At 49.6% G+C, this 27,496-nt stretch overlaps 1 protein-coding gene across 1 annotated transcript in view; it reads right to left on the bottom strand.

Annotated features, from left to right (window-relative positions):
• The window catches only part of LOC147708272 (uncharacterized), a 413,470-nt gene that overhangs the window by 349,097 nt on the left and 36,877 nt on the right, over positions 1 to 27,496 (bottom strand). The window contains exons 5-7 of the mRNA XM_086925333.1: positions 19,203 to 19,323; positions 4,949 to 5,070; positions 3,620 to 3,743 (exon numbers count right to left, since the gene is read on the bottom strand). The gene's annotated coding sequence lies outside the window, so the exon portion shown is untranslated. The remainder of the gene's footprint in view (positions 1 to 3,619; positions 3,744 to 4,948; positions 5,071 to 19,202; positions 19,324 to 27,496) is intronic.

Here is a 27,496-nt window from a genome sequence, read left to right as displayed (position 1 = left end):
CCTCATTGTGTAAGAAATATGTGGCAAATGTCAGAATGAAAAGGCCCACAGTCCATGTGCATACGAACCACAAGGTCATCGTGAAGCAATTGTGGCTTTATAACAACCACTGTTGTAATGCATTCAACTTCCATTTTCCGCATGCGCCAAAGATGTTTTATTTGCTATTTTACAGTGACGTCATTACCATGTTGTGGACTCGTAACGATCCTCTTGCGTGCATGCAATGCTTAATTTGAGCTGGTGGTTTCTGTGCTAGGCACTGGCACATAATTGTGAACACCAGCACGTATGACAGTCAGCCACATGGTGGCGCTGCCTGTGTAATTTCGAGATACACAGAGTAACAACTGTTTATTAATTCAATATATATTAAAAAGATTCATTTCTGCTGCCCAAGCCATTCCTATAGCTTTGGTGCCTGTAAATGTTTGAACTATCAAATTTGTAGGAGTGTTAGGGTTAATAGTTGTGCAGGTATTGTTGGCAGTGCTGGCTGGGGCAATGGGTGGTTAAAGCTGCAGTGGCCACCGGACAAGGGCCATGGCGCACATTGTATTCCTAATTAGGCACTACGTGCTTGTCTGCTCTATCCCTCATGCAGAATAGCCAGGTACGCAGTGCTGGTGTTTCTACTGAAAGTGTAACAAATCAGCCCTACTGTGAAGTCAAAACCCATCTCTGTGATGCAAAATGCACCTTCTTGCGTTGTCTCATGCTAGCTCTCCCGAGATTCTTATGTAACTTCCACTGCTCGTGCACTGTGACAAATTACCTCGCACTAGCACTTCAGTTATACAAGAACATTAGAGTTATTGTGATGTCATAACTTGCCCTACATGTCGCCTTACTTCACAATTGTGACATCATAATAGCCCTCCCTTTAAGAAGAAATAGTGTAGGTACAGTGATGCCATGCTGCACTGCTGTGATGCCCAGGCCCCCCGTTGTACTGCACTGTGGCAAGCTACACCGCACTGGTGCGGCCACCCAGTAGGATGGTAGAGCTATTGTGATCTCAGATCGCGCATTTGTGACGTCACACGTGACCTTTTTGGAAGTCCAGATGCCAGGACCTGCAGGCCCTTATTCTAAGTACCCCCCCCTGCACTCGGGCAATCTACACTGCATCAGCACTTACGCTGAACATGAATGGTAGAGTTACTGTGATGTCATGGCTCACCATCTGCGACGTCAAAACCCAGTTAAGGTGATAGAATAATGGATTATGTACTCATTGACACCTTCCCCCAAAGAGAAATGAAAGTTACTGAGATGTCACTATCCACTTCCTATGACGTCATGATGACCCACCCTGTATCGCCCCGTGCCCCTTCCGCTCGACTTTGAGAACTATCCAGCTTGCAAGTTTCCGAGCTCTCAGTTACTCGTTCGTGACATCATTGTGCCCGACTTTGTGATGGCCAATGGCCGCACTGTGATTTTAGAATGCTGGAACTGTGGCGTCATCCTGCTCCCACTTTGATGTCATCATAACACCCCTTCACGCAACCTGTTCTTGCGACTAGTGGCTCTTCTGACAGTGACAGTATCAGACATATTGAGTGTGTAACCAGTGACAGTTCAGAATGCCGGAGTCATCCTTCTACCCTCTTCCCGCGGTCCCCTCCCCTCTCTTACCTTTGCCGCTCCCTCCCTCCCGTTCCTTCCCACCTCTGCTATCTTGCGGCCCCGGCTCTCCACACAGGCGCTGCGACTAGAGAAAGACCCAGTTAATTCCAGCCTAAACAGCCGAGTGTGTGTATTTATAAAAGCCGATAAGCGCTCCTGGCCTGCTGCTGTCTGGGCGGTGGAGGCTCACTGGAAACCGATCAGTCTCACTCGGGCATTGGAGTGCTTATCCAGACCCGGGCCGGGAGGGCGGGGTGATGGAGCGTGGAGAGGGGCCTGCCGAAGATCCCGAGGTCTGTGCGCACGTCGGGGGAAAGCAGCCTTCGAGCGGAGGCCGTCAGACACCTACATTTGGAGGCCCCTTCCCACGGATCTTTGCGTAAGAAAGCGGCCTGATCAGGTGTCTACATAATACCCCATGCATCTTTGCTTATCATATTATGGTGCGCGCAACAATAAAAACGATATAGAAATGTATACGAGTAACAATCATCAACACAAATACAATTAAGGCAATCAAATCTATAGTACCTACAGAAGTCAAATGGAAAACTACCCAAATATCATAGAAGTCTATCAACCGTGGCGTTCACTATTTGCCGACAGGTATGCATGTATCCGCTCAATATGACCCTTCACACCACCCTTATAGATTTTCCGGGTTCTCCCCATTGACACCCCATTTCTCAACCCACCTCTCCTCACAGTCCTTGCACTTTATCTGCGTGGCCACCAGCTGGTTGAAGAGGAGGTCAGCCATTTCCACTCTGGTACTCTCCGGGGAGCGGCTTTTTGGGTGTCCCCACTTCTGCCCCGCAGGATCCCAGGTTCCAAAGGATTTCCAGCTTTGAGTTTGGCGCTCCCCGCCCGCCGTTGCTGAGACTACAGGCAACCGCCCGCAGCGCCGACGTAATGAGGGACCTCTAACCTCACGCACGAAGGGCGGAACCTGAGGCAGCAGGGCAAGGAGCCATCATTGTGCGGGGCACACAGCCTACTTCTTGATCCTAAATTGGTACACTAGTTGTGTGCCGATTTCCCCGACGTACTATTCTAGGAAATAGGTTACATTGTGCTATTTTGGACGCTGTGTAATATAGAGATTAATTACATAATAATGTACACTCCACTGTTTTGCAGTATTCCCAATTGCTAGGCAGCGAAGTACATAATAGAGTCACAGTCTGATGGATCCCAACCTAAATGTAATGTCGTTACTGTGTCGTTCTTATCTACCGACAAAACAAAACAAGTCAGGTCCCGGGCCGGCAGCCAATCACAGCGCGGCCCGGGGAATGACGTCACGGGGGTGTCCCGGCCGGCAGATTCGGGGGCGTGTTTTTCGCCCTCTCCCCTTCCCATTGGCTGGAAGGTAAAATTCCAGCCAATGGGAAGAGGAGAGGGTGGGACTTAAAAAAAGACACGGAAACGCCCCCGAATCGCGTTTTCAGGGGAAAGCGTGATTGACAGCCTCTGTCTCCCAATGGCTAGTCTCCATTTATGGAGCTAGCCAATTGGAAACAGAGGCGGTCTGAACATCTCTACTGAAAACAAAAGTTTTCAAACTGGGAGGGGCACTTCGTGCCCCTCGCCAGGTCGAAACCTAAAAATAGAGATTATCCTTACCAACAATTCATCTTAAGTATCAGAGTCCAACTTACAGAGTGCAGGGGAAGATGTTAAATGAGCTTCCTTCCGTGAGAATATAATACTATTGTTCTAAAGTGAGATAGTGCATTTCGGCCGCAAAGGCAGCAATTTCCTTGAATGGAACATTGCTAGCATCAGGATCTAAATCATGTTTAAGTAGCCTTGGAAGCAGTCAGTCTTTTATTAACTATCATGATCAACACAATGTGATCCATATTACTTCCATCTTGACAGAAATGATATTCAAGCACAGGCCCCCACTGGAAGGTAGTGAGGACATTCAGATGCTAAGAAAGTCTTTTTAATGCCTAAAGGAAGGATTGTGATATTTACTTACCATATAAACTGGTGAAATGATGCTGTATGCCAGAAGACTGCTTTTTTAAAAAATGTTCTTCAGTCTCGGCAATGCTGAGAAATTCTGTTGTGAAACACTGCAACTGTTGGTCATTCAGTATAATCTGCAGATGGAAAAGTCCACTGTTAGCACATTTACTATAAGCAGTACAAAAAAATCTTGATTTTTATAAAGGGTAAACAGATCTATTCTATGGAGTCTGTATTATTTTGAAAATCAACCTCACTTTAGAAAATCAAAATCTCAATTTGTGTTTTTAACCTCCCACAATTCTCTGAATCCCATACCTCTCTTGCTAACACTCTCCAACCAACTGTAGAGGTACATTAAGACATAGCTAAAGACATCTATTGCCAGCCAAGTGGCAGTGTACCCATCTCAATTCATTTGTTTTAGGATATGGTATACCAGTAGCAATTAAGCCAGCTGATAAACTGAGCAAGGAAGGGCTATGCTACAGTTAATGGGAATAATAAAAGCTATGAATAGCATGTTCACCATCATCATTTTAGGCAATTCCAACCAGTTCAGCAATAGGGAAGTTGAGACTCTTATGCTCAAAATTACTTTCATACAAATTTAGAAGTTTCAAAAAATGCCCTAATTTATTTACTCTTACCATCTTAGTCTTCATTTGAACATCCTGATACTCATTTCATTACCAAGATAAATGTATCCTGCTGCTTGTTAAGCAACAGCGTGGCCCTCACGTCAGACAACATCTTGCTTTAGCTTTATGATGTCAGAGCGCCTCAGGTCCAATTGTCCTTGTGGAAGCGGACCACAAAAAGGAGGATGAGAAATCAGACGTTATGCAGTAGGTTACTATCTGTATTCATGACTGCAAGGCAAGAAGGAGGGGGAATGGTAAAGGGCTCTGAACCACTCCAAGAACTGGGGCCTTTTTGAAAGTGGGACAGAGATACAAAAATAGAGATTATCCTTACCAACAATCCATATTAAGTATCAGAGTCCAACATACAGAGTGCAGGGGAAGACGTTAAATGATCTTCCTTCCGTGAGAATGTAACACTATCGTTCTAAAGTAAGATAGTGCATTTCAACCTCAAAGGCAGCAATTTCCTTGAATGGAACATTGCTAGCATCATGATCTGAATCATGTTTAAGTAGCCTTGGAAGCAGTCAGTCTTTTATTACCCATCATGACCAACACAATGTGATCCATATTACTTCCATCTTGACAGAAAATATATTCAAGCACAGGCTCCCACTGGAAGGTAGTGAGGAGATTCAGTTGCTGTGAAAGTCTTTTTAATGCCTAAAGGAATGATTGTGAGATTTACTTACCATATAAACTGGTGAAATGATACTGTATGCCAGAAGACTGCTTTTTTTTTATTTTCTTCAGTCTCGGCAATGTAGAGAAATTCTGTTGTGAAACACTGCAACTGCTGGTCATTCAGTATAATCTGCAGATGGAAAACCCCACTGTTAGTACATTTACTATAAGCAGTACAAAACATCTTGATTTTTATAAAGGGTAAACAGATCAATCCTATGGAGTCCGTATTTTGAAAATCAACCTCACTTTAGAAAATCAAACCTGAATGTGTTTTTAACCTCCCACAATTCTCTGAATCCCATGCCTCATTTGTGAACACTCTCTAAACAACTGTAGCATGTACATTAGGACATAGATAAAGAGATCTTTTGCCAGCCAAGTGGCAGCGTACCCATCTCATTTCATTTGTTTTAGGATATGGTACACCAGTAGTAATTAAGCCAGCTGATACATTGAGTGAGGAAGTGCTATGCTACAGGTAATGGGAATAATAAAAGCTATGAATAGCATGTTCACCATCATCATTTTAGGCAAATCCTACCAGTTCAGCAATAGGAAAGTTGAGACTCTTATGCTCAAAATTACGTTCATACAAATTTAGAAGTCTCAAAAAATGCCCTAATTTCTTTAATATTAACATCTTAGTCTTCATTTGTGCATCCGGTCTACTCTGCTACTCATTTCATTACCAAGATAAATGTATCCTGCTGCTGGTTAGGCAACAGAGTGGCCCTCAAGTCAGACAACATCTTTCTTTAGCTTTATGATATCAGAGCGCCTCAGGTCCAATTGTCCTTGTGGAAGCGGCCACAAAAAGGAGGATGAGAAATCAGACGTTATGCAGTAAGTTACTATTTGTATTCATGACTGCAAGGCAAGCAGGAGGGGGAATGTCAAAGGGCTCTGAACCACTCCAAGAACTGGGGCCTTTTTGAAAGTGGGACAGAGATAGAAAAATAGAGATTATCCTTACCAACAATCCATATTAAGTATCAGAGTCCAACATACAGAGTGCAGGGGAAGACGTTAAATGAGCTTCCTTCCGTGAGAAGGAAACACTGTCGTTTGAAAGGGAGATAGTGCATTTCAGCCACAAAGGTAGCAATTTCCTTGAACGGAACATTGCTACCATCAGATTCTAAATCATTTTTAAGTAGCCTTGGAAGCAGTCAGTCTATTATTAACTATCATGCCCAACATGGGGGCGGGTCTAGCCAGCCACGAATGTGGTCGGCTGCTGCTAGTGCTCCGGGTCCGCCTGGCGGCAAATCCTGAAAAAAAGCGGCTGCTGGAACCCTGCCTACAACGGAAGGTGGCGGATCGACGACAGAACCCTGCGGCGACACGGTGACCTATCGGCGTACAGATTTTGTTCCATAATGTGAGTCGGAAGAGGATTGGGCCTACCGCTACGCATACGGGAAGAAGCCGGGAGCTGCAGTTGGAGCGAGCCCGGAGCCACTGGGGTGAGCGGGACCGGAAGTGATCGGTCCGGCGCTCCGGAGCACTCGGAACGCTGTGTGACCCGACCGGAGGCGGCTGCGAGGTGTCTCCCTGTGACACCGCAAGATCTCGAGGGGGAGGAGACCCGGACCCCACAGGGCGGGGGTGAGTGCCGACCCCAGCTCTTAGAGTCTGCTGGGGCCTGCCACGGGACTGGGTTGGCCCGTGTTTGCGGAGGTCCGGTAGCGGTGGAGGACTGACACATTGCCCGCGAAGGAGCAGGGGCGGGGGACCGAAGAGAGGAACCCACGGAGCGCCCAGGCAACCGAATGGGACAGCACTGGTGATGTGACGCAGAAGAGAGAGCGACATGGGGAAAGAACTGATCTTGGGGATTCCCCCCCCCCTCCCGCCACAAAGTTACGGCCCGGACCCCATTGGAGGGACGGAACAGCCGGGCTGCTGAGACTCTGGCCACCCGCGGAGGTGAGACTGCCGGTGAGGGGAGACACGTGGAGCTGCCTCATTTTCTTCTTGGCTGCGTCCTGCGGGCCCAGGGGAGGCGACCTGTGGAGGGAAGCCCGCTGAGAATGCGGGCCTGGGTGACGCCGTGGGCGGGGAGCAGGAGTTTACTGGTGCCCGACAGGACTCTGGAGGCCCTGGTACCTTGCGACCTCTGCCTTTGTGAATATTGGCCCTGGGGACCTGGTGTGGAGCCCGAGGGGGGGGCGAATTGACAAGGACGAGTGGACACTCACGGAGGAACTGGTGAGGTCGGAAGAGACCGCTGACATACACCGCCATGGAGGGGGGGCTCGCTCTCTTCAGAAGGCTCCCATCTTACAAAGTACGGCTTTGGCGCACTTCAGGAACATCATGGTGCAAAAGGGGGCACAGGTGGCGGAGGGGCTCGGAGGTCAAGAGCTCACGCCCAACACGGAGAGCACAGGAGAAGGGAGGATTCCACCGAGGGCTTCTGGGTCGGATCATGCCGGTGATCAGCGGGAGAACAAACTGGACTTAATCCTGAAAGAAATTATGGACTCCAGGTCGGCAATGGAACATCAGCTGGGGGCCCTAACCACAAATCTATCACGGTTAAAGTCAGACCATGGCAAATTGGCGGACAAGGTAAAAGACCAAGGACTTGCCCTTTCCGAACTCACGCCGACTGTGGCAGACCAATCCACCTCTATTCAGCAACTACAGCAGCAGGTTGCCTCCCTCATGGACCGCGTGGAGGACGCGGAAAAGTCTGAATCGCCACAACAATGTCTGCGTCATAGGCCTTCCGGAACGCTGTGAGGGGGCCCATGCAGAGGATTTCATGGAGCAGTGGTTCCGAGACAATGCTACTATGGAGGGTCTATCGCCGCACTAGTGTAGAACGGGCGCACAGGATCCCAACCGGTAGGCCCATATCAGGCCGCCCTCTGATAGCACGATTACTTAACTACCGAGATAGGGATGTTTTGCTGCAGAAAGCCAGTGAGAAGTCCCTTATCCAATATGAAAACCGAAGGGTATTCCTCTACCCAGACTATACCAATACGGTCCAGAAACAGCGCTCCTCATATGTGGAGGTAAAGAAGAAGCTACAAAGAACCAAGTTGAAATATGCGCTGCTTTTCCCAGCCCGACTGAAGATCATCCACGGCAGGAAAACACATTTCTTCGAGAGCCCATGCGATGTCGAGGAATGGCTGGTGGTGATGGGCATCGACGGGAGTCAGGAGGCTACTCAGGATATAGCTACCGGTGGCTCGGGGAGAGACTCGGTCGAGAAAGAGAGGACTCCCCAAATGCAAGGAGGAGCATGGGTAAACTTGGCCCATCACGGGAACAACAGAGGGAGGATCAGTCGGGTGCCGTGGCAATAGTGGGCACGTTCAGAGAGGATTCAGGGAAGATACCGACTGACTCGGACGACAGCAGGATCCCCTCTGACTCGGACAACAGTGTGATCCTGTTCCCTACTGTCACACCCCCCCCGAGCGGCAGATGATATGCTGGACAACTAAAGGGATACACAGCTTCGTTTGGAGTGGACTGGTTACCTGCAGCGCCTGATATCCTTTACTTTGTGCTTACTGCTTGCTGTTTTTGTTGATTCATAGTACAAACAGATATCCATGGGTTTGGTAATAAGTATTGAACGCTGTTTATAATGTGCATACCCGCTGCTTCCTTGCACTTGTGAGATGGAATGAGTAGGGCGGGAACCCTGGTTGAGTGCGGCCCTAGTGGGTCTATTGGTTCACATGGTGAGGGTATCTGCAGTACGTGTTTACGTGCAGATTTTTACTAACATGGTGCCACCAGGACGGCACGCCGTTGAGCCAGTGGTACCCGGTGCGAATACACAGATGACCGTAGTAGTGCTTGGCCACCCCCCCAATGGCGAACGCACTCGTCCTTGGACTTATTTGTTTACTGTTCTTATGTTTGGCCTGGCAGTGTTGTTTTGCTGAGCCTTGTTTGTTCAGTTTTGGGAGGGAATTTTCGAATATGTAGTCTCCTGGTCGTTAGTTATATGGGCTTGCGCTGTGAGCCCACTGACACTCTTATGCTTGGCAATAGACGATTATGGCTGATGCTGTAGGATCTTAACGATTCACTACCTGGAATGTGCGGGGGCTTGTGGCGATATAGAAAAGACACCGGATCCACTCCTTCCTGCTTAGGCATCACACACAAGTTGCTTTCCTCGAGGAATCCCACCTTACGGTATCAGAAGCCCAGAAACTGTGAAAGAAGTGGAGAGGTACTAATTACTCTACGACTTGCTCGGCCTTCTCCAGGGGGGGCGACTATCTGGGTCAGACATGGGACGCCATTTGAGGAGATAGAGAAGAAAGTAGATGAGCAGGGTAGATTTATTCTGGTGAAAGGCACCCTAGATGGCAAATTAATTGTACTCAGCAGTATATACGCTCCGAATTTTGAGCAGGATACATTTCTGCACACAGTTGGTTTGGCAGTCTTGGACTGGGCGAACGTCTCCTGGTTTTTGGGCGGAGACTGGAACATGGTCCTGAGCCTGGATCTGGATAGATCACACACCCCCCCCCCCCTCCAAATGACTGGAGCCTTGCGTCTGTCTGAAGTATTTCTAACCTGGGCAGAGGGCTGGGGCTTGATGGATGCATGGCGTGCCTTGAATCCAGATTACAAGGAATACTCATTCTATTCCACCGTACACAACCTCCACACTCGGATAAACCGATTTCTATGCTCACGGTCACTGATTTCTAGGATAGGGAGCCCAGAGTACCTAGCCAAAACTTTCTCTGACCATAGACCCCTGTCCCTCAGCCTACTTTGGGGAAGGGTGCCGACCCCTGTACCTACTTGGAGGCTCAACCCGCTCCTTCTGGAGGATGGTCCCTTCCGCGCGACGCTCTCTGACACATTGTCTAATTACTTTAGAGAAAATTGGGACTCTGCCTCTTCTAATTTAGTAGTATGGGATGCCATGAATGTTGTGGTACGGGGAGCTGCCATAGGCCAGTTGGTAGGATCCAGACAGGAAATTCACAGGAAACTGTGAGTTGGAGAACCGCCTAAAGATATTGGAAAGGGAGATGAGTGTAGATCCTGAGAAGAAGGGGGAGCTGCAGAAAGGGAATATAGATCATACGGAAGTATTGGAGACGCTGAGAAACATTGATTATAAAGAATATTTACGCCGTCAGCACGCTGATGCTGATAGATCAGGTACACTATTGGCCCGCCTGGTACTGGACGACCGGACACCTCGGTGATAACACGGATACGTGACATGTCCGGCGGTTTGGCCCGTACGCAATCCGAGATTAACAAAGTGTTCCATGACCACCTGAAGGCCCTATACGCTTCTTTTGACTTGGAGGACCCAGAACGTGTGTCTGTGCTCCTGCATGGCCTCCCGTTCCCTACCCTGTCGGAGGATACACAGAGGGACTTGGACGGGCCCATTACGCAACATGAAATACGGGTGGCAATTAGTTTCCTTAACCGCAATAAGACACCGGGTATAGACGGACTCCAGGTGGAGTTCTATGCGACATACCTACACACTCTAGCGCCTGTCCTGGATAAGGTTTTCGGGGCAGCGTTTGAGGAAGGACATCTACCGGCAACGACGATGGAAGCTTTGTTTACATCAATACCTAAGCCCGGCAGGGATGCCTTGGACATGGCAAATTATAGGCCCTTATCAATGCTCTCTACGGAGTATAAGATCCTGAGTAAGGCCATAGCCCTGCGCTTACAATCCCACCTACCCGCACTGGTGCATCGGGATCAATGCGGGTTCCTCCCGGGACGGAGTACGTCCCTGAACACTCGGAGACTGCATGCCCTCATGACAAGCACGCCATGGGAATATCCCCGGGCAGGCTGTATAGCGTTAGATCTAAAAGAGGCGTTCGACTCCCTGTCATGGACGTTTATGTTTGAGGCCCTGAGGCGCTTTGGCCTCCCTGACTCCATCCTGAGGTGGATTAGACTATTGTACATAGACCCTTCGGCCAGGGCCCGTACGGGCAGGTAAGTGTCGTATAGTTACTCGGTGTACAGGGGAACCCGACAGGGATGTCCCCTGTCCCCGATTTAATTTGCTTTGGCACCGGAACCTCTGGCTATAGCGCTCCGGGCTCATAAAGCCCAGATGGGTATATCGATCAGGGGTACGCATAATTTGATATCCATATACGCGGATGACATCTTGTTGTACCTCAGGGACTTAGAAGCAGATCACACGGCTCTCTATGATATTTTTTGCCGCTTTGAGGAAGTATTGGGCCTGGCCATCAACCCAGCAAAAATGGACGGCCTTTTATTTCAATGAGGCACTACACCCCGCTTCCATCCGCTTCGGGACACACGAGATACAGGTCGCGCAGACCTCGTTCAAGTATCTGGGGATCCAGGTATATAGATCACCAGAGGACCAAATTGATGGTAATATTAAGCATGCTAGTACCCGGCTCTGGAGCAGCGTGGTCCGTTATGGGCCGAGTCGCAATCTCTAAGATGGTTATGCTCCCACGCCTCTTGTATGATTTTGTAAACCTGCCTGTGACCGTCACCCAACAAGTGTTTACCACACTTAATACCATTCTAACTACTCTGATCTGGGGTAATGGTCGGAGACGCATTAGCTTTCGCAAGTTCCAGTTGGGAACCGACTCGGGGGGCCTGGGGGGCCCAGATTTTCAGGGCAATTATTATGCCAGCCAACTCCAGTGGCTCTCACTTTAGGTGGCCGGTAGGAACCTCCATGAGATCGACTATACACCTGAGCGACTGGCACGGGGAGAGCGGCACTTCTTGTTGCTTCCACAAAGGCGGCTTCCTCCAGATTGTCACCCGCTCCTGCACACGGTCATATTGTGCTGGAGACTAGCACTGTCCTACACCTCATCAGTAAAGCCATACGTGGCGAACATTCCCTTATTGGGTTTCCCGACGCATCAGGGCAGGCTAACACGAGACATACCGCGCCCCTGGACGGAGGCTGGGGTCATGGAGGTGGGGGCCTTTTTTGGTGATGACACTCTGCTAGACCATGAGTCCTTTTTTCAAATTACAGGCGCTCCCCCTAGATTGTATTTGCTACATGCCACGGTTTCGCACTACATTCAGAACACCTGGGAACCACAACAAACTCAACCCGCGCAACATGAAATGGTCTACCTGCTCTATTATATGGGGCCTGGGGACACTTAGTGTGCTGGTTATATTCTGGGGTCAGAGCACACGCAGCAATTCCGCTGGATATGCTTCGGGATACTTGGGCTCAGGACGCAGACATAATACTCACAGATAAGGCATGGCAGATTATTCTGGAGCATCCCAGGAGGGTGTTGCGGTATGTGAAATTTAGATTTATAGAAAAAAATGGTACTGCATAGGGTGTACCTGTCCCCTCAGAGGCTACACAGAATGTTCCAGGACTCCCCCATTGCTGTCCACGTTGCGGAGTAGAGGAGGCTGGATTCCTGCACATGCTCTGGTCCTGTGTACGTCTACGTGGATATTGGGCTTGGATATGTCCGGTTCTGAGAAAAACAACTCACTTGCCTGTACCTGAAGAGATTTTATACTGCCTAGTGGGGTTCCGCAAAAGGTCCAAGGTGCTGAAGGCCAAATTAAGATTCTTGGATCCGGCTCTTTTGATAGCTGTCAGGGCTCTGACAATGAGGTGGAAATCCCCCAGACCACCTGGGACGGCCGCATGGCAGATGGAACTGGTAAAGTGAGGCAGAGCAGAGGGAATGACGCTGAGAAGGGAGGAGGAGAAAGGTCAGAGGAAGTATCCCATAGCACAGGAGTGGGAGATCATGTTGATGGCCCTGGAAGGGATAGACCTAGTGCCATTGCAAGGTGATCGAGCGTAGGGTCTGGACAGGGTGAGTGATAGCATGGTTAGGTAACACGGGAGCCTGGAACACCGCACGGACAACTTGACTTGCTTACACAACAGTATATGCCTTTACAATAATAGCTGGGAGACAGTACATAGAGGGGTGCCCCTCGCAGCCGTTTGTGGTGCAGTGACTTTCTTTACATAACCTGCCTTCTTTGGTCCCTGTGTTGAGGATATCGTGAACTGCTTGCCGATTAGGGCTGAACTTGCTGTGAAACTTTTATCGGACACCCGGGTGGGACTGCGAGGACCAGCAGGCTTAGCTGCAATCATCCGCCGCAGCTGGGCCCTCTTCCTGCCCCATCTCCCTCTACTTAGCACCACCTAGGCCCGCAATATGCAGGACGCGTGCAGGCTCAGCACGGGTGAAGCCCGGGCCAAGGGCGGGCCCGTATGAGCCCGTCCGAGGACGATCGAGGCCGGGCTGGGCCACCCCCCTAAGTCCGGGTTTGTGTAGAGTATTCCCTCTAATGTTATACCTATTGTTGTTGCGCTGCAGATCATCCCAGCCCGAATACATCTAAACATTCGGTCTATATTGATTGTTATTTCCAGTGCCTGATTCCCCTACCCATCATCTCTAATGGCATCTTGCTCTGGGAAGGGTCGAAAAGTTACACTTTCCACCCCGGGGAGGGCGGTTACAGGTACCATAGATCAATTCATTACAAGGGTTGCAGTGGTATTGGAAAAAGAAATAAGAAACGCTTGTCCTTGGATCTCATAACGGGGAAGCGTTCATCTCTAGGTACCACTGGGTCTGCTACTATACCAGAACAACCAGGAACAACTGTCCCCCTAGTCACCCTGAGTCCGAGATCCAGCCTATCGCTGGTTGGGCTTGATACTTCTGTGGTTGATACTTCAATAAATATAGCCTCAGGTTGCTTTGTCTCTAGTGGGTCGCAAAGTAGAGACTCGAATTCCCCTGCCTAATAGTGCCACAACTAAAATCCAAAATCAGGCGATACCAGCCGGCAAAAAACTAACGGCAATTCATTCAGTAGGCAAAAGGAAAAGAGGGGGTGGTCCTCAGAAATGTGGTGCGGCAAAAATATCAAAAACAACCATCTCAAACCCAGCATCACAACATACTGCTCAGTCCCCTAGTCCAATTATGGCTATCCCCCGTCCAAATCAACTAACTACCCTAAGTAGTGCAAATGACTGGCTATTCGACAAAGTTGAAAATTATTTAAATCACTGACACTACCTCTTTTGGAGAGAATTAAATTGACTAACTCAAAACTAGAGCAACTCGAAAAGTTAGTACTAGTTAACTCTAGCGCGTTGGAAAGGATAGCGAAAGGCATGGAGGATCCAAGCGCCAAAGCCCACCCATTTTGTCCCCTAGGGCTTAGAAGTGGTAGTGAGTCTGCCCAACCAGTCCAAAATGACAGGGCCAACAACCAAAACCCCCCCACCTCGTGCTGAGACGCGCCCCGTAGAGATGGATTTATCTGGTCCTACCTGGGGAAAAGGGTACGGGAGTTGGCAAGGTGGCAAGTAGCCAGCCCGCACCCTCTGTGCGGGTAGGGAAGATACCGCCTAGTTGGACAACTCCACAGGGTAGCAAGGGTACTATACAGCGGCTACCTTGTATCAAACTCCCCCCAGAGTCAGTACCGTACACGGTTATTCTGGTGGGAGTTCCGGGGATTAGAGCTGATAAAATTGAATCACATAGGGAGTTTAAAAACAAAGTCACCCACTGGCTTAACCGGAACAGACCACTCTCACCTTCCACAAACGCAGAGATATTAAATGTTAGAAGGGTGAGTTGGTTGGGTCGTAGAGAGAAGGATATAGAGGGTGACTGCGTAATTGTCAACTTTAGAGATCCTAGGGTGGTAGAGTACGTTTGCTATGATCCTAGGTTCGGCAGAGTGGGAGATGTTCAAACCCTGGGCCTAAATTACTTTTATGCTTATGCTTACCATGGACCAACCAATCCCTCCTCCTTTATTCGTAATATTAGATCTTTTGGTGTAAAACCGTTTGACAGGGCTGAGTATCATATGTCCCTGACAAATCGATTTGACCCACTTATTGGTCTAGAGGGGGTGAATTGACTTGAGAACAACTATAGGGGCTTTATGGTGGTCCAGCCAATGGGAAGGGAAGATACAGCATGCCAACTGAGTAGGGATGCGCATCACCTTGAGGGTCATGCAGTGGTGGATGGTGATAGTGTTGGTAGTGGTCTAGGTCTCTGCCCTTCACCCAGGATGCCCCCAGTGCATGACGGAGAGATCGTAGCGAGGAAGGTTAGGGGGGGGGTGTGAGGCGGTCGAACAAGGTTCGGTGAGGTCGTGCCCAGGCTCCTCAGCAAGTGGGGACCCTATTGCAGGAAGGAGACCAATAGGGGTAAATCCGTCAGAGTCTGGTCAGATCCAGCACGCTATTAGGGAAAACCTGTTAAAAATGGTCTCGTGGAACATTGCAGGCCTGAGGAGTAAAACCTCAATAACAGAGTGGATAGATTTTGTGGAGGACCATGATATCCTGATTTTCCAAGAAAGTCGGGCCCCTGATCTCATCCATCGCCTGGGGTATTTAAACTTTTTTAAACCTGCTATTAGAGGCAAAAGAGGTAGATCGTCAGGTGGCCTGACCATCTGGGTGAAGCAGTCGCTTAGCTACAGGTCCACTGAAGTAATGGTGCTTAACCCTGACATTCTTGTTATAAGACTGTCGCGGCCGAATGAGATGGAGATCATAATTTTTTAAATATATATGTTAGAGGCCAGCCTGGGGGCGGAACTCGGGAATTACTAAAGAGCTGGATCTCATTCTCAGCTCCGTCGGGATGGATTGCCTCGTGATTGTGGCAGGGTATTTCAATTGTACGTTTGAACCCTTACTTCTTGTGGGGGGAAGATATTTCAGCAGAGGAAGATGCACAGTAGAATATCCCCTGCCTCGACCTAAACCCGATAATGAAGTGGACAGAAGTGGCAATACAGTGGCTGGGCTTCTGCCTCGAGCAGTGCTTGAGAGCTGTTAATGGTCGATCCAGGTCTGATAAATCCGGTCGGGTAACCTTTGATAATGGTATCAATTCAAGCAGAATCGATTATATTCTAATCAAGGTTGAGTACTGGTCCCTTCTCGAGGACACGATAATATCTGCCCGCCCTGAGAGCGACCATAACCCGCTCTTACTTAGCTTAAAAACTGCGGGCGGTCTGGAGACTGTCAGAGCCACCGAGATAGTAACAGCCAAAGCCTTTCTTTCCAATGATAGGCGTAGGGTCCGGTGGGATAGGGTAGTCGATGATCCCCTAATTTCAGACAAGATCTCTCAGGAGGTTTCTACCACTTTGTGTGTCTTACAGGCTCTGGCTCAACAAGAAGACCAGATTGCTAAAACTAGTGCTCTTCAGGAGCAGCTTTTTGGGGTATTGAAATCCCATTTCTCCAAAAGTGCCAAACCCAGTAAACTACCATCTCTTAAACCAGGCAATCATTGGTACAATAAATCATGCCGCTCTGCTTATGGCTCTCTGGTGAAAGCCATTAAATCACGGAATACCAAGGACATTAGGGCAGTAAGGATTACATACAGGAAAATCCAAAAACAGGCCAAAAAGAACTGGGATGATCAGCACTGGCAGGATCTACTAGTAGCAAGTAGGTCGCGAGACCAGACAAAGTTCTGGCAGATAGTTAAATGGGGAAGCGCAGTGGAATCCCAAGTCCCGGATAACCAGGTGTGTGCCGCAGTTTGGGTCGAATATTTTGAGTCTCAGTTTAGGGGACTTGAACCTGTGACAGTCCCCCCCCTGTTCTTTCCCCACAAGTACTGACCCCGAGCCACTCCCTAGTGTTTGTTGGGAAAGATGTAGAGAACGCACTGAGGATGGTACAAGGAGGAAAAGCACCAGGTATGGACTGCATCCCGACAGATCTATTTAAATTTGACTTAATTAATTGGGTGCCTTAGATTACCTTTCTGGCCAATGCTATCGCGAAGGGTGCACAAATCCCAGATTCTTGGCTAGGAGCTGAGATCCTGCCTATATTTAAAAAGATGGATCGTTCTGCTCCGGGGAATTATCGCCCCATCAGTTTAATAGATGCCATTCAGAAAATTATAGCTAGGATGGTGCTCGCTAAGATCCAGATTTGTATGGACCTAGAGAATGTCTTGTCCCCTTTACAAGCTGGTTTTAGATCCTGTGTAAGCACGATTGATCAGGTATTTAGATTTATTTTAATCTATTGGAAGGTTGTTATTCTGGGTGGTGGAACTATCTATGCAGCGTTTGTAGACCTAAAGTCTGCCTTTGACTTAGTTCCAAGACCTAAGCTATGGGATGCACTGGGAACACTGGGGATGCCCCTAGAACTCCTTGAAATAGTAATCCGACTACACGAAGCAAACTTCGCGCAGGTTAGATGGGGCAAACAGGGGCAGGTTACAGAGAGATTTCCGGTTTCCCGGGGTGTACGTCAAGGGTGCGTACTTGCACCGACCCGGTTTCTGTTGTTCATTAACAGGGTAGTGCAGTACTTCGCAGCATTCCCTACAGATGCCCCTGGTCTAGGCGGTAATAAGTTCCCACTACTTATCTTCGCGGATGACACCCTTAATCTATCTAAAATGTAAAAGGGTCTCCAGTCCGCCCTAAACAGGTTTGAGGTATTCTGCCAAGATAATGATCTACAGGTCAATGTAACAAAGACTAAATTTATGGTCTTATCTAAAAATGAACCGCAGTTGGGCCACGTTAGTTTGAATGGCAGTGTGTTAGAGTAGGTTAAAGTCATGACTTACCTAGGGGTTGTATTGGAAAACAGGCTTAGCCGGAAACCCCAGCGTGATACTCTCTCTGAAGTTTGCTCAGCTAACAGGGTGCTTAATTAAGGAACAGAGAACCTCACTGACCAAAAGGATAGGTCCTGCTTAAAAAATTTACAGTGCTAAAATAAGTTCAGCGATCTTGTATGGCGCAGACTTATGGGCTTTTTCGGACCGGTCACCATTAGGCAGAGTTCAAAATAAATTCCTTCGTAATCTTGTTGGCCTTCCCCAGTCCAGCCCCTTGAATCCACTGCTACTTGACCTGGGTTGTCACCCTATTGATGATATAGCACGTTTCAGAGCTGTTGCCTTGTGGAGGAGAGTGTGGACAACCCCGGAACTGGCACTTTTTGGTAATGAAATCTTGGATGTCAGATCTGTGATGGGCTTGGGCAATATTTCTGGTTCAAAAAAGTAAGAATGCTCCTGGAAAATATGGGCCTAAGCCATCTCTGGATCGCTCTGAATTATAATGTCTTCCCCTCGAAAAAGGAATTCAAAGCTCTATATTGGTCCACAGTAAGACAACAACTCATAGCACAGACAGACAACACCTCTCTGTCTGGTAGGTTCTTAAAGCACAAACTTGACCTTTCTCTAGAGGCTTACTGGGATACCATCACCAAGAGTTGGGATCGGAAGCTTTTTCACCAGTTTAGGGTCGGGTCGCTTCCGTTGAGATCATTCACCAGTAAATGGCTTGGACAGACAAATGTGTTTTGCCCCTGGTGTGAGGACCAAAAAGAGTCACTAGGCCATTTCTTTTTTGCTTGCCCCGCCTATTCAGCACCCCAGAACAAATGGTTAAAACCTATTTGTAAAAATTTGAGAACACGGGTGGGGCTGGAGGCGCTGCGGATAATGAGGACCGACACAACAGAACGAGTGGTCATTGCAGTTGGAAAGTTCTTGGGTTGGTCGTGGATTATCAGAGCCAAGCACCTTACAGATAGTGGATTATTTTCTCCAATCTGTTTTTATAAACATATTATAGTAATTCTTTAATTGTATATATGTTATATTGTTGTAACATGATGTTTACTCGATGATTTGTCTTGCCAGAGTGTTTTTAATTGTTAGAGAATGATGTTTGAGCTAATTTTTATGATTGTCTTTTATGATGAAATATTTCGAAATAAAGATGTATGAACTGAACAGTACATAGAGGATTTCTAATGCGACCAGGAGACGGAAGGGGACATGGGTAGGATGTTGAAGGTGGGTGGGAGGGAGAAATGTTTGCCTTTTATTGTATTATATGGAGAGACTGCTGGGATATTGTTGATTCCCCCCACGGGTGGAAATGAAGATCACATTACTGTTAACTGGGGCAGCTGCTAGTCTTTCAGTTTGGGGAGAAAATGTTAAAACTGATGGATGCTTACGTTATTTTGTAAATGGTATACAATGCTTTGATCCGTCTTGAATAAAGAGTTAAAAAAAAATGCTATCATGACCAACACAATGTGATCCATATTACCTCCATCTTGACAGAAAATATATTCAAGCACAGGCTCCCACTGGAAGGTAGTGAGGACATTCAGATGCTGTGAAAGTCTTTTTAATGTTCAAAGGAATGGTTGTGAGATTTACTTACCATATAAACTGGTGAAATGATGCTGTATGCCAGAAGACTGCTTTTTTTTATTTTCTTCAGTCTCGGCAATGCAGAGTAATTCAGTTGTGAAACACTGCAACTGCTGGTCATTCTGTATAATCTGCAGAAGGAAAAGTCCACTGTTAGCACATTTACTATAAGCAGTACAAAAAAATTTGATTTTTTTAAAGGGTAAACAGATCAATTCATTGGTGTCTATTATTTTGAAAATCAACTTCACATTAGAAAATCAAATCTCAGTTAGTGTTTATAACCTCCCACACTTCTCTGAATCCCATGCCTCATTTGTGAACACTCTCTCAACAACTGTAGCATGTACATTAGGACCTAGATAAAGAGATCTATTACCAGAAAAGTGGCAGCGTATGGTACACCAGTAGCAGTAGCAATTAAGCCAGCTGATAAACTGAGCAAGGAAGGGCTATGCTACAGTTAATGGGAATAATAATAGCTATGAATAGCATGATAACCATCATCATTTTAGGCAATTCCTACCAGTTAAGCAATAGTGAAGTTGAGAAGGGGGCGCTAGAGGGCGCACTGCGTGATGGCTGACTTCTAAGTCGGCTCCGCCGGACGGGCGCGTCTCCTCGGAACCCCTGGCCCTAAACCTGACCCGATTCCAGCGAAAAACGGCGGAATGGACAGCTGACAGACCCGCCTGCACTCTGTGGCGATCTCGGCCGAGAAACGGACCGCACGCCGGAGAAAGCCGACCTGACCTCTCCTGGAGCGGACCGGCTGCCCAAAATGGCGGCGCGCGGCTGCAGTGACCGCAGATGAAAACGCACGATGACGCCCATTGAAGACCACTGGACAGACCCCCCCTCAACGCGCTAGCTGTGGAGCGCTAATATCGGCGGCTTTCGGATGTGATGTGCCTGGGCAGACTGCAGGAACTGCGGCGGACTGTCTGCGTTCCACGGCGGCCAAAATGGCGGCGGCGGTGACACGCACACTCAGCGAACCTGCGCTGGACGCTGCCAGCTCACTATCATGACACATCGGAGTCCCTCCGGCGCGGAGACCTCGCTTTGTGCGGAATAACAACCGGAGGTGAGCTGCGAGGGGCGTGCGCGCCGGAGGCTGCACACCGACGCTGACCGCTGCCTTGACGGCGCGACCTAGACCCGCCATCACCAGCGAGTCCGCCCCACACGACCTGGGAGGTATAGGGACACGGCCAGCGCCCTGCATCGTGTGCGCTGGCGCATGACACCACTGCACAGCACGCTGAACTGACCTGCACCGCCGTAGAGCCCGCCACATGGCCCAATGAGCGGGGCCTCGACGTGGAGGACGTCTGGAACACGGCTGAGACGCGCACGGACTACAACCACGACAACATTACCTGCGAGCCCCCACATCACTAGCCCAGTTGGCCCCCCGAGCACGATGGGCAAGCCGGACAAGCAGCAATCAAAGCTGCCCTTTGAGGCACGAAAGCAAACGACGAATACAGGCGCTGCTCAGGATGCTGATGGAGACCAGGTACTGGAAGGGGGCGCCGGCATGGAGGCGGTACTGAGGGCTATCCAGCAGAGTCTACATGACATGAATGGCAAGATGGACAGTGTCGTGGCGCGGGTGGACTCTCTATCTAACAAGCTGGAAAACCACGAGGGGAGGCTGGTGGAGGCGGAGCGCAGGATCTCCTCGGTGGAAGATCACTCCAAAGACATCGCGAAAACCCACGGCGCCCTTGAGAGGACCCTGGAAACCCTGAAGGCGAAGGTGGAGGACCAGGAAGCGAGGTCCCGCCGCAACAACGTACGCATCTCGGGCCTGCCAGAATCCACCAACACGGGCAAGATGGAGACTTACGTGGAAGGCATGCTGAAGGACATCTTCGGGGCTGACAGCTTCTCTGAAGTCTTCCTGATTGAACGCGCTCATCGCTCCCTGGCCCCCGTTCCGAAACCAGGGGCTCCACCTCGAATAATCATCGCCCGGGTGCTCAACTACAGGGACAGGGACACTATACTCCGGCTGGCGAGGGAAAAGGGCGCCATTAACCATCAGGGCAACTCGCTGGAGTTCTACCCAGACCACACCTTGGCGGTGCAACAAGCCAGGAAGGAATTTGCTACAGTCAAGAAGAAGCTCCGTGAACTAGACATTGGTTACGCGATGCTGTACCCTGCAAAACTCAAAATCCTGACGGATGGTAAGCCGGTGGTCCTCACGACGGTGCAGGCTGCACAGGAGTACGTCAAGACCCTCGCCAAACGTCGGAAAAATCAGGAGAATGCGAGCAGAATGAGCGACAACGACTGAAAGCGCGACGGATCAACGTGTGCCTCTTTGGACTGCTTCGGCACTGTGGGCGACACACGACGATCATTACAACCTGGGTGAAGCTTCGCGTGGCGCACCACGAGACTGGGACACCCACTGATGCCGGACCCTGGATGGGAGTCACGCATGGCGGTAGCGCAGTGAGTACTATGGGGAACTGTTTATACAGAACCGGCAAAGGAGCATTGGGCCACCATTAACTATTGACAGACAGCTAACGTGGTACGCTACCTGGCTATCACTGTGCAGCCCGAGACACTGACAATGAGGGTGCTCGATACTACCTGCGAGGGGTCTTGTGAGTTGGGAGGGGATTGGAAGAATGTTGAGGGTCACTAAGTGCCTGCGGGGGATCGGGGATGGGGTGGGGGGGGTAGGGTGTTCAAATTGATGATGTACTAGCACGCTAATCGCGCCCGTCCACATCCACTATGTGGATGGAGATGTGTGCTTCGGGCGGCACCCCCAGGAGGGTGTTCCCCACAAAAAGTTTACTCACTGTTCAGAAGTTCGGGGGGGAATGGCTTTGGCGAAGTTTGGGTGCTAAAGTGGGTGGTGGGGGGATGGGGAAACTGATTGAAGTTACTGTATTTGCACTGTGTCTGAGAGGCATTGCGACCTCTTTTGTTGCCTTCATAGCGAATGTTCGGATTGTACTGTTCCATAGGTGGCCGCACAGATCACGCGGCGCACGTTTCCACCGGCCCACACGCTAATGGCGCGCTTTGACACACTTAACCTCATCACGTGGAATGTAAGGGGGCTGGGGAACCCGAAGAAGAAAAGGCAAATGTTTGCGTACTTTGACAGGCTCAAGGTCGACGTGGCCTTCCTACAAGAAACTCACTTGGCACCCACTTCCACGCACGGGCTGGGGAACAAATGGGCAGAATCCACGACTGGCTCATACTACTCATTGTACTCCCGTGGCGTTAGTATACTGGTAAAAAAAGGCACTCACTTCAAAATCACAGACACACACACTGACCCAGGGGGTCGATATGTAATAGTAGTAGGCGAGACGAGGCGTCATAGACTGGCTCTTGTGAACGTGTATTGTCCGAACGTGGATGATGCAGACTTCTTTGAAAGGCTATGGCATATTGTAGCTGATGTACGAGCGGACAATGTTCTCTGGGGGGGGGACTTCAATGTCACACTCAGGGACGGGCTTGACAGGGCGGCACACACGCTTGAGCACCACACCAAGGTGAGGGAAATGCTGCTTGCCGCAATGTCTGATTTGCACGTCAGTGACCTGTGGAGGTTACTACACCCGGGAGAACAGGTAGCCACACACATTAATGCTGCGAATAGGAGCTGGTCCAGGCTAGATTTTTGGCTAGCCACGCAGGACGTGCTTGCCTGGGTGGAGCAGATTACACATCTCCCTAGAACACTGTCAGATCACAGCCCCGTGCTCCTACGCTTACGGATCCCACACTATGTCCCACCGCCCTACACATGGCGCTTCAACGCACAGGCCTTACGCGACCCGCTTTATGTAGATACACTCCAAACAGCGATCACTGACTACTTCGAGCTAAATGCCCCTACCACGGAGGACCCGTGCCTACTATGGGAAGCATTTAAAGCGACAATGCGGGGCGTGTGTATTAACACGTCTGCAGGTATACTGAAAGATATTCGCCGCCAACTTACCAGAAGGGAGGAGATGCTCCGAGATCTGGAACAGCGCTACACAAACACTGGGGACACGGCGCTGTTAAGCGACATACAATCCATACTGCTGGAGTACAACACGTTTGCTGATGACGAACTCAAATACATATTTAAGAGGACCACGGCCAGGAGATATGGGGAAGGGGGTAGGCCGGGCAGGGCTCTAGCAGAAAAGATTTGCTCGGGAAGGACACCACAACATATAACAGCTATACGCACCACACAAGGCACACGCGCGCACGACATACCAACCATTATGGGCGAATTCAGGGAAACCTACGGGGCTCTATACGAGGCCAGACCACAGGTGCCACGGGAGGAGATACTGGAGTACATGGCTGACGTAGAGATTGCCTGGCTGGCAGACGGGCATAGGGAATACCTAGCTAGACCCCTCACGACACAAGAAATCATTGACACCATCAAAAGGCTCCCTAATGGCAAAGCACCGGGCCCGGATGGCTTCGTCGTAGAATTCTATAAAACGTACGCTAACACGCTAGCACCACATCTGGTGAACCTGTACGAGGCCGCTCATGAAGCCCAGACTCTGCCACCGTCTATGAGAGAGGCGCTGATCATCGCCATTCTGAAACCTGGTAAGGATGACGAACAGTGCGACTCCTACCGACCTCTCTCATTGATAAACGTTGACACCAAGATCCTAGCCAGCATACTGGCGGACCGACTAAAGCCATTAATGCCGATGCTAATAAGACCTGATCAGGCGGGGTTCATCCCGGACCGGTCGACCGCACACAACACCCGCACCCTCTTTGCTTTGGCGCACTACTTGGCCCCGGACATCAAGGCGGTTGCTGTATTGCTGGACGCGGCTAAGGCATTCGATACGATTGACTGGCCGTTCCTGCACGCAGTTCTGCTCCGGATGGGATTCCCCCCCTTATTCATTGGCTGGATCACGATGCTGTACTCGGGCTTGACGGCCCGCATACGGGTGAACAAACATCTCTCGTCCCCGATCGACATCCGACGTGGCACCAGACAGGGGTGCCCCCTCTCCCCTATGCTTTTTGCCCTTATACTGGAGCCCTTGGCGTGTAAAATAAGGCAGCACCACCACTACTCGGCCATTCAGTTACCCACGCGGCCCATCCACATCGCACTGTATGCGGACGACATGGTCTTATATGTGAAAAACCCGGAGTCCAACCTCAACCCCCTACTGCGGGAATACATTAAATTTGGCCAATATGCAGGGCTCCGCATTAACTGGAACAAATCCCTCATACTCCCACTGACAGATGGCACCCAACCCACGCCTCTGGACTATCCCCTGGAATGGCAGGAGGAGCCGACGAAATACCTAGGCGTCTGGTTCCACAGGGATCCAGAGCTAGTCATCCGCACAAACTTCGGGAGGGTTGTCTCTGCTCTGGAAGACAAGGTCAAGAGATGGATAAAACTACCGCTCTCACTGGCGGACAGGCTTGCCATTGTAAAGATGGTGCTCCTGCCCAAATTTTTATATCTTTTTAATAATATCCCTATTAAGCCCCCGGCGGAGGTTTTCCGTAACATTAAATCTCTCATGCTCTCTTTAATCTGGGCGGGTAAGCAGGCTAGACTGGACCTGCAGACTCTGACGCTCCCATACGCTAGAGGGGGATTCAAGGTGCCAGACATCTATTTATACTACCAATGTGCTCAGGCGCAATACGCGCATCACTGGTTTCACGAGATTCCTTTCCTCACACATGTGGCTGTTGAGCATGGTGATGCTGACCCCATCCCACTAACGAGTATACTGACACACAAACGTCCCAGACTACACGCCCACGATATTAACCCGGTGAACACCACGGTGGAAGCATGGAGAACACTCAGTAAGATGGCGCGATGCACACCACTCTATGCACCGGCACTCCCGTTGGCTCACCACCCGGCGCTGTCTGTCACGCAAGAACAGGTAGGGATGGACCTCCTTAAACGGGCTGGCATAGACACCCTTGGGGATTTGTACAGGGAAGGGCACTTTGTGCAGCTGAACCAACTCACATATATCCAGAATCCAACACTGTTGTTTAGCTTTAACTATTATAGACTTCAGAGGGCGGTGAAGGAACACTTTGTGTCTTTTCCAGCAGAACCGCAAGCACTAGCACCACTGACACTCATGATCAACACCCCCTCGGCTGCACACCTGGTGTCCCGACTGTACCGCTGCGCACAGGCTAGCAATGGTGGTAACACTGCACGAGCCAGGGAGAAATGGCACACGGTACTGGGGGAGGATCTCACGGAGGAAGACTGGGAGGCCTCTTGCATGCTCACGGGGATGCTAACACCTAACGGGAACCTCAGACTGATCCATTACAAATATTTGCACCAGATGTATCACACCCCGGCACGTTTGCACAGATATGGGCTGAGAGACAACTCTAATTGCACTAGGTGTGGGCGGGAACACGCGGACTTCATACACTTGGCGTGGCACTGCGATGCTGTAACACAATACTGGGATCAGGTGATACGGACACTCAACGCTATGTTAGGAGCACAATTGCCGTGCACTGCTAAAGTTTGTCTCCTGGGATTGGTGCCACACTTGCGAGCGAGACGGCGTAAACTTTGTGTGATTGCGCTATTAATGGCGAAGAGACGAATATCCCTACACTGGAACAGTAGGCGCAAGCCGAAGGTGAGAAATTGGCTGGAAGATCTGACCTACTGTAGAGACACCTTAGTCACGTATGAGGAAGAGCTGCCTATGGGATCCCGCCCCAGAGACTTTTGGGAGCCCTTTCAACAGTATATGCTGTCAATGGCATCTGCTGACAATGAGGACTGAGCGCTCCAATGTTTAAAGACTTGATGCCACCATGGGCCACACTTGTGGGCAAATGAGGGAGGGAGAATGCTGTGACACAGTGCTTTAAGGTTTACAGGGGGTTGTTGCTTTGATGTTTTGTAGTGTTCCCCCTAGGTTGCGGGGGCTTTAGTAAAAAATACCACAAAATGTAAGACTGATCAGACAATTTTACAATGCGGATGCATCGTCGACACCACTGCCTACGCTACTACAGAACATGCGCCGCCGGACCTATGGTTGTCGGCTGATGGGCTGTGTATGGGTGAACTGTTCATTTATTCCTGCGTACTTTACAAAGCCGGCCTTTTGAGGTTGTAGGCGAGAATGACTGTCAATTTTCTATGACAATGCACAATAAATGTCTTACCCAAAAAAAAAAAAAAAAAAAAAAAAAAAAAATAGTGAAGTTGAGACACTTATGCTCAAAATTACGTTCATACAAATTTAGAAGTCTCAAAAAATGCCCTAATTTCTTTAATCTTACCATCTTAGTCTTCATTTGGGCATCCTGTCTACCCTGCTACTCATTTCATTACCAAGATAAATGTATCCTGCTGCTTGTTAGACAACAGAGTGGCCCTCATGTCAGACAACATCTTGCATTAGCTTTAGGATGTCAGAGTGCCTCAGGTCCAATTGTCCCTGTGGAAGCAGACCACAAAAAGGAGGATGAGATATCAGAAGTAATGCAGTAGGTTATTATCTGTATTCATGAATGCAAGGCAAGCAGGAGGGGGAATGGTAAATTACTCTGAACCACTCCAAGCATTGGGCCCTTTTTAAAAGTGGGGCGGAGATACAAAAATAGATATTATCCTTACCAACAATCCATCTTAACTATCAGAGTCCAACTTACAGAATGCAGGGGAAGACGTTAAATGAGCTTCCTTCAGGGGAGGAGCTACGCCAGCAAGCAAGATGGCTGCTTAGGCTCCCGGCTCCGCCGACCTCCGTAACCAGCCACGATATCCTGTATATTATCCTGACTTTACGCCTAGTCTCTGTGTGCATGAACTGTTCCGCACTCCAATGGTGAAATCCGGAAACTTTTATCGGCTTGTTTGACGAAGTTCCATAGAGTTGAAGTTTGCGGCCTACTCCAGCGGTGAAGCCGGGGCCTGGAGTCCTTTCACAGCCGGGGTGTAGTGAACAACATCGGCCGGGAGAATCGGGCTGGGTCCGGTCGACCAGAGTGGAGGCTCTAATTCAGCCCGAATTTGGCAGCAATCGTTTTCATTGCTCAGCATCGACCGAGGGGTGAGTCTGCTTGCTGCCGGCTGAGGGTGGGGGCCCCCGTCCCGCGGACCCGGTTTGCGCCCACCGGGGTTCGGTGGTTCGGGGTCTCTGGCCTGCGGCCTTAACTGGGTTGACTGTGGCTGCGGACAAAGACTGGTCACCCTTCGCATTTGCACGTTCGTGGTCCGGTCTGTCACCCCTGAGGATGCCAGATTCCCCGGGG

The sequence above is a fragment of the Lissotriton vulgaris genome, chromosome 6 (genome assembly GCF_964263255.1).
Source record: "Lissotriton vulgaris chromosome 6, aLisVul1.2, whole genome shotgun sequence".
NCBI lineage: Eukaryota > Metazoa > Chordata > Amphibia > Caudata > Salamandridae > Lissotriton > Lissotriton vulgaris.
The sequence above is the reverse complement of the archived record's forward strand: the minus strand, read 5'-3'. Positions and strand labels throughout refer to the sequence as shown.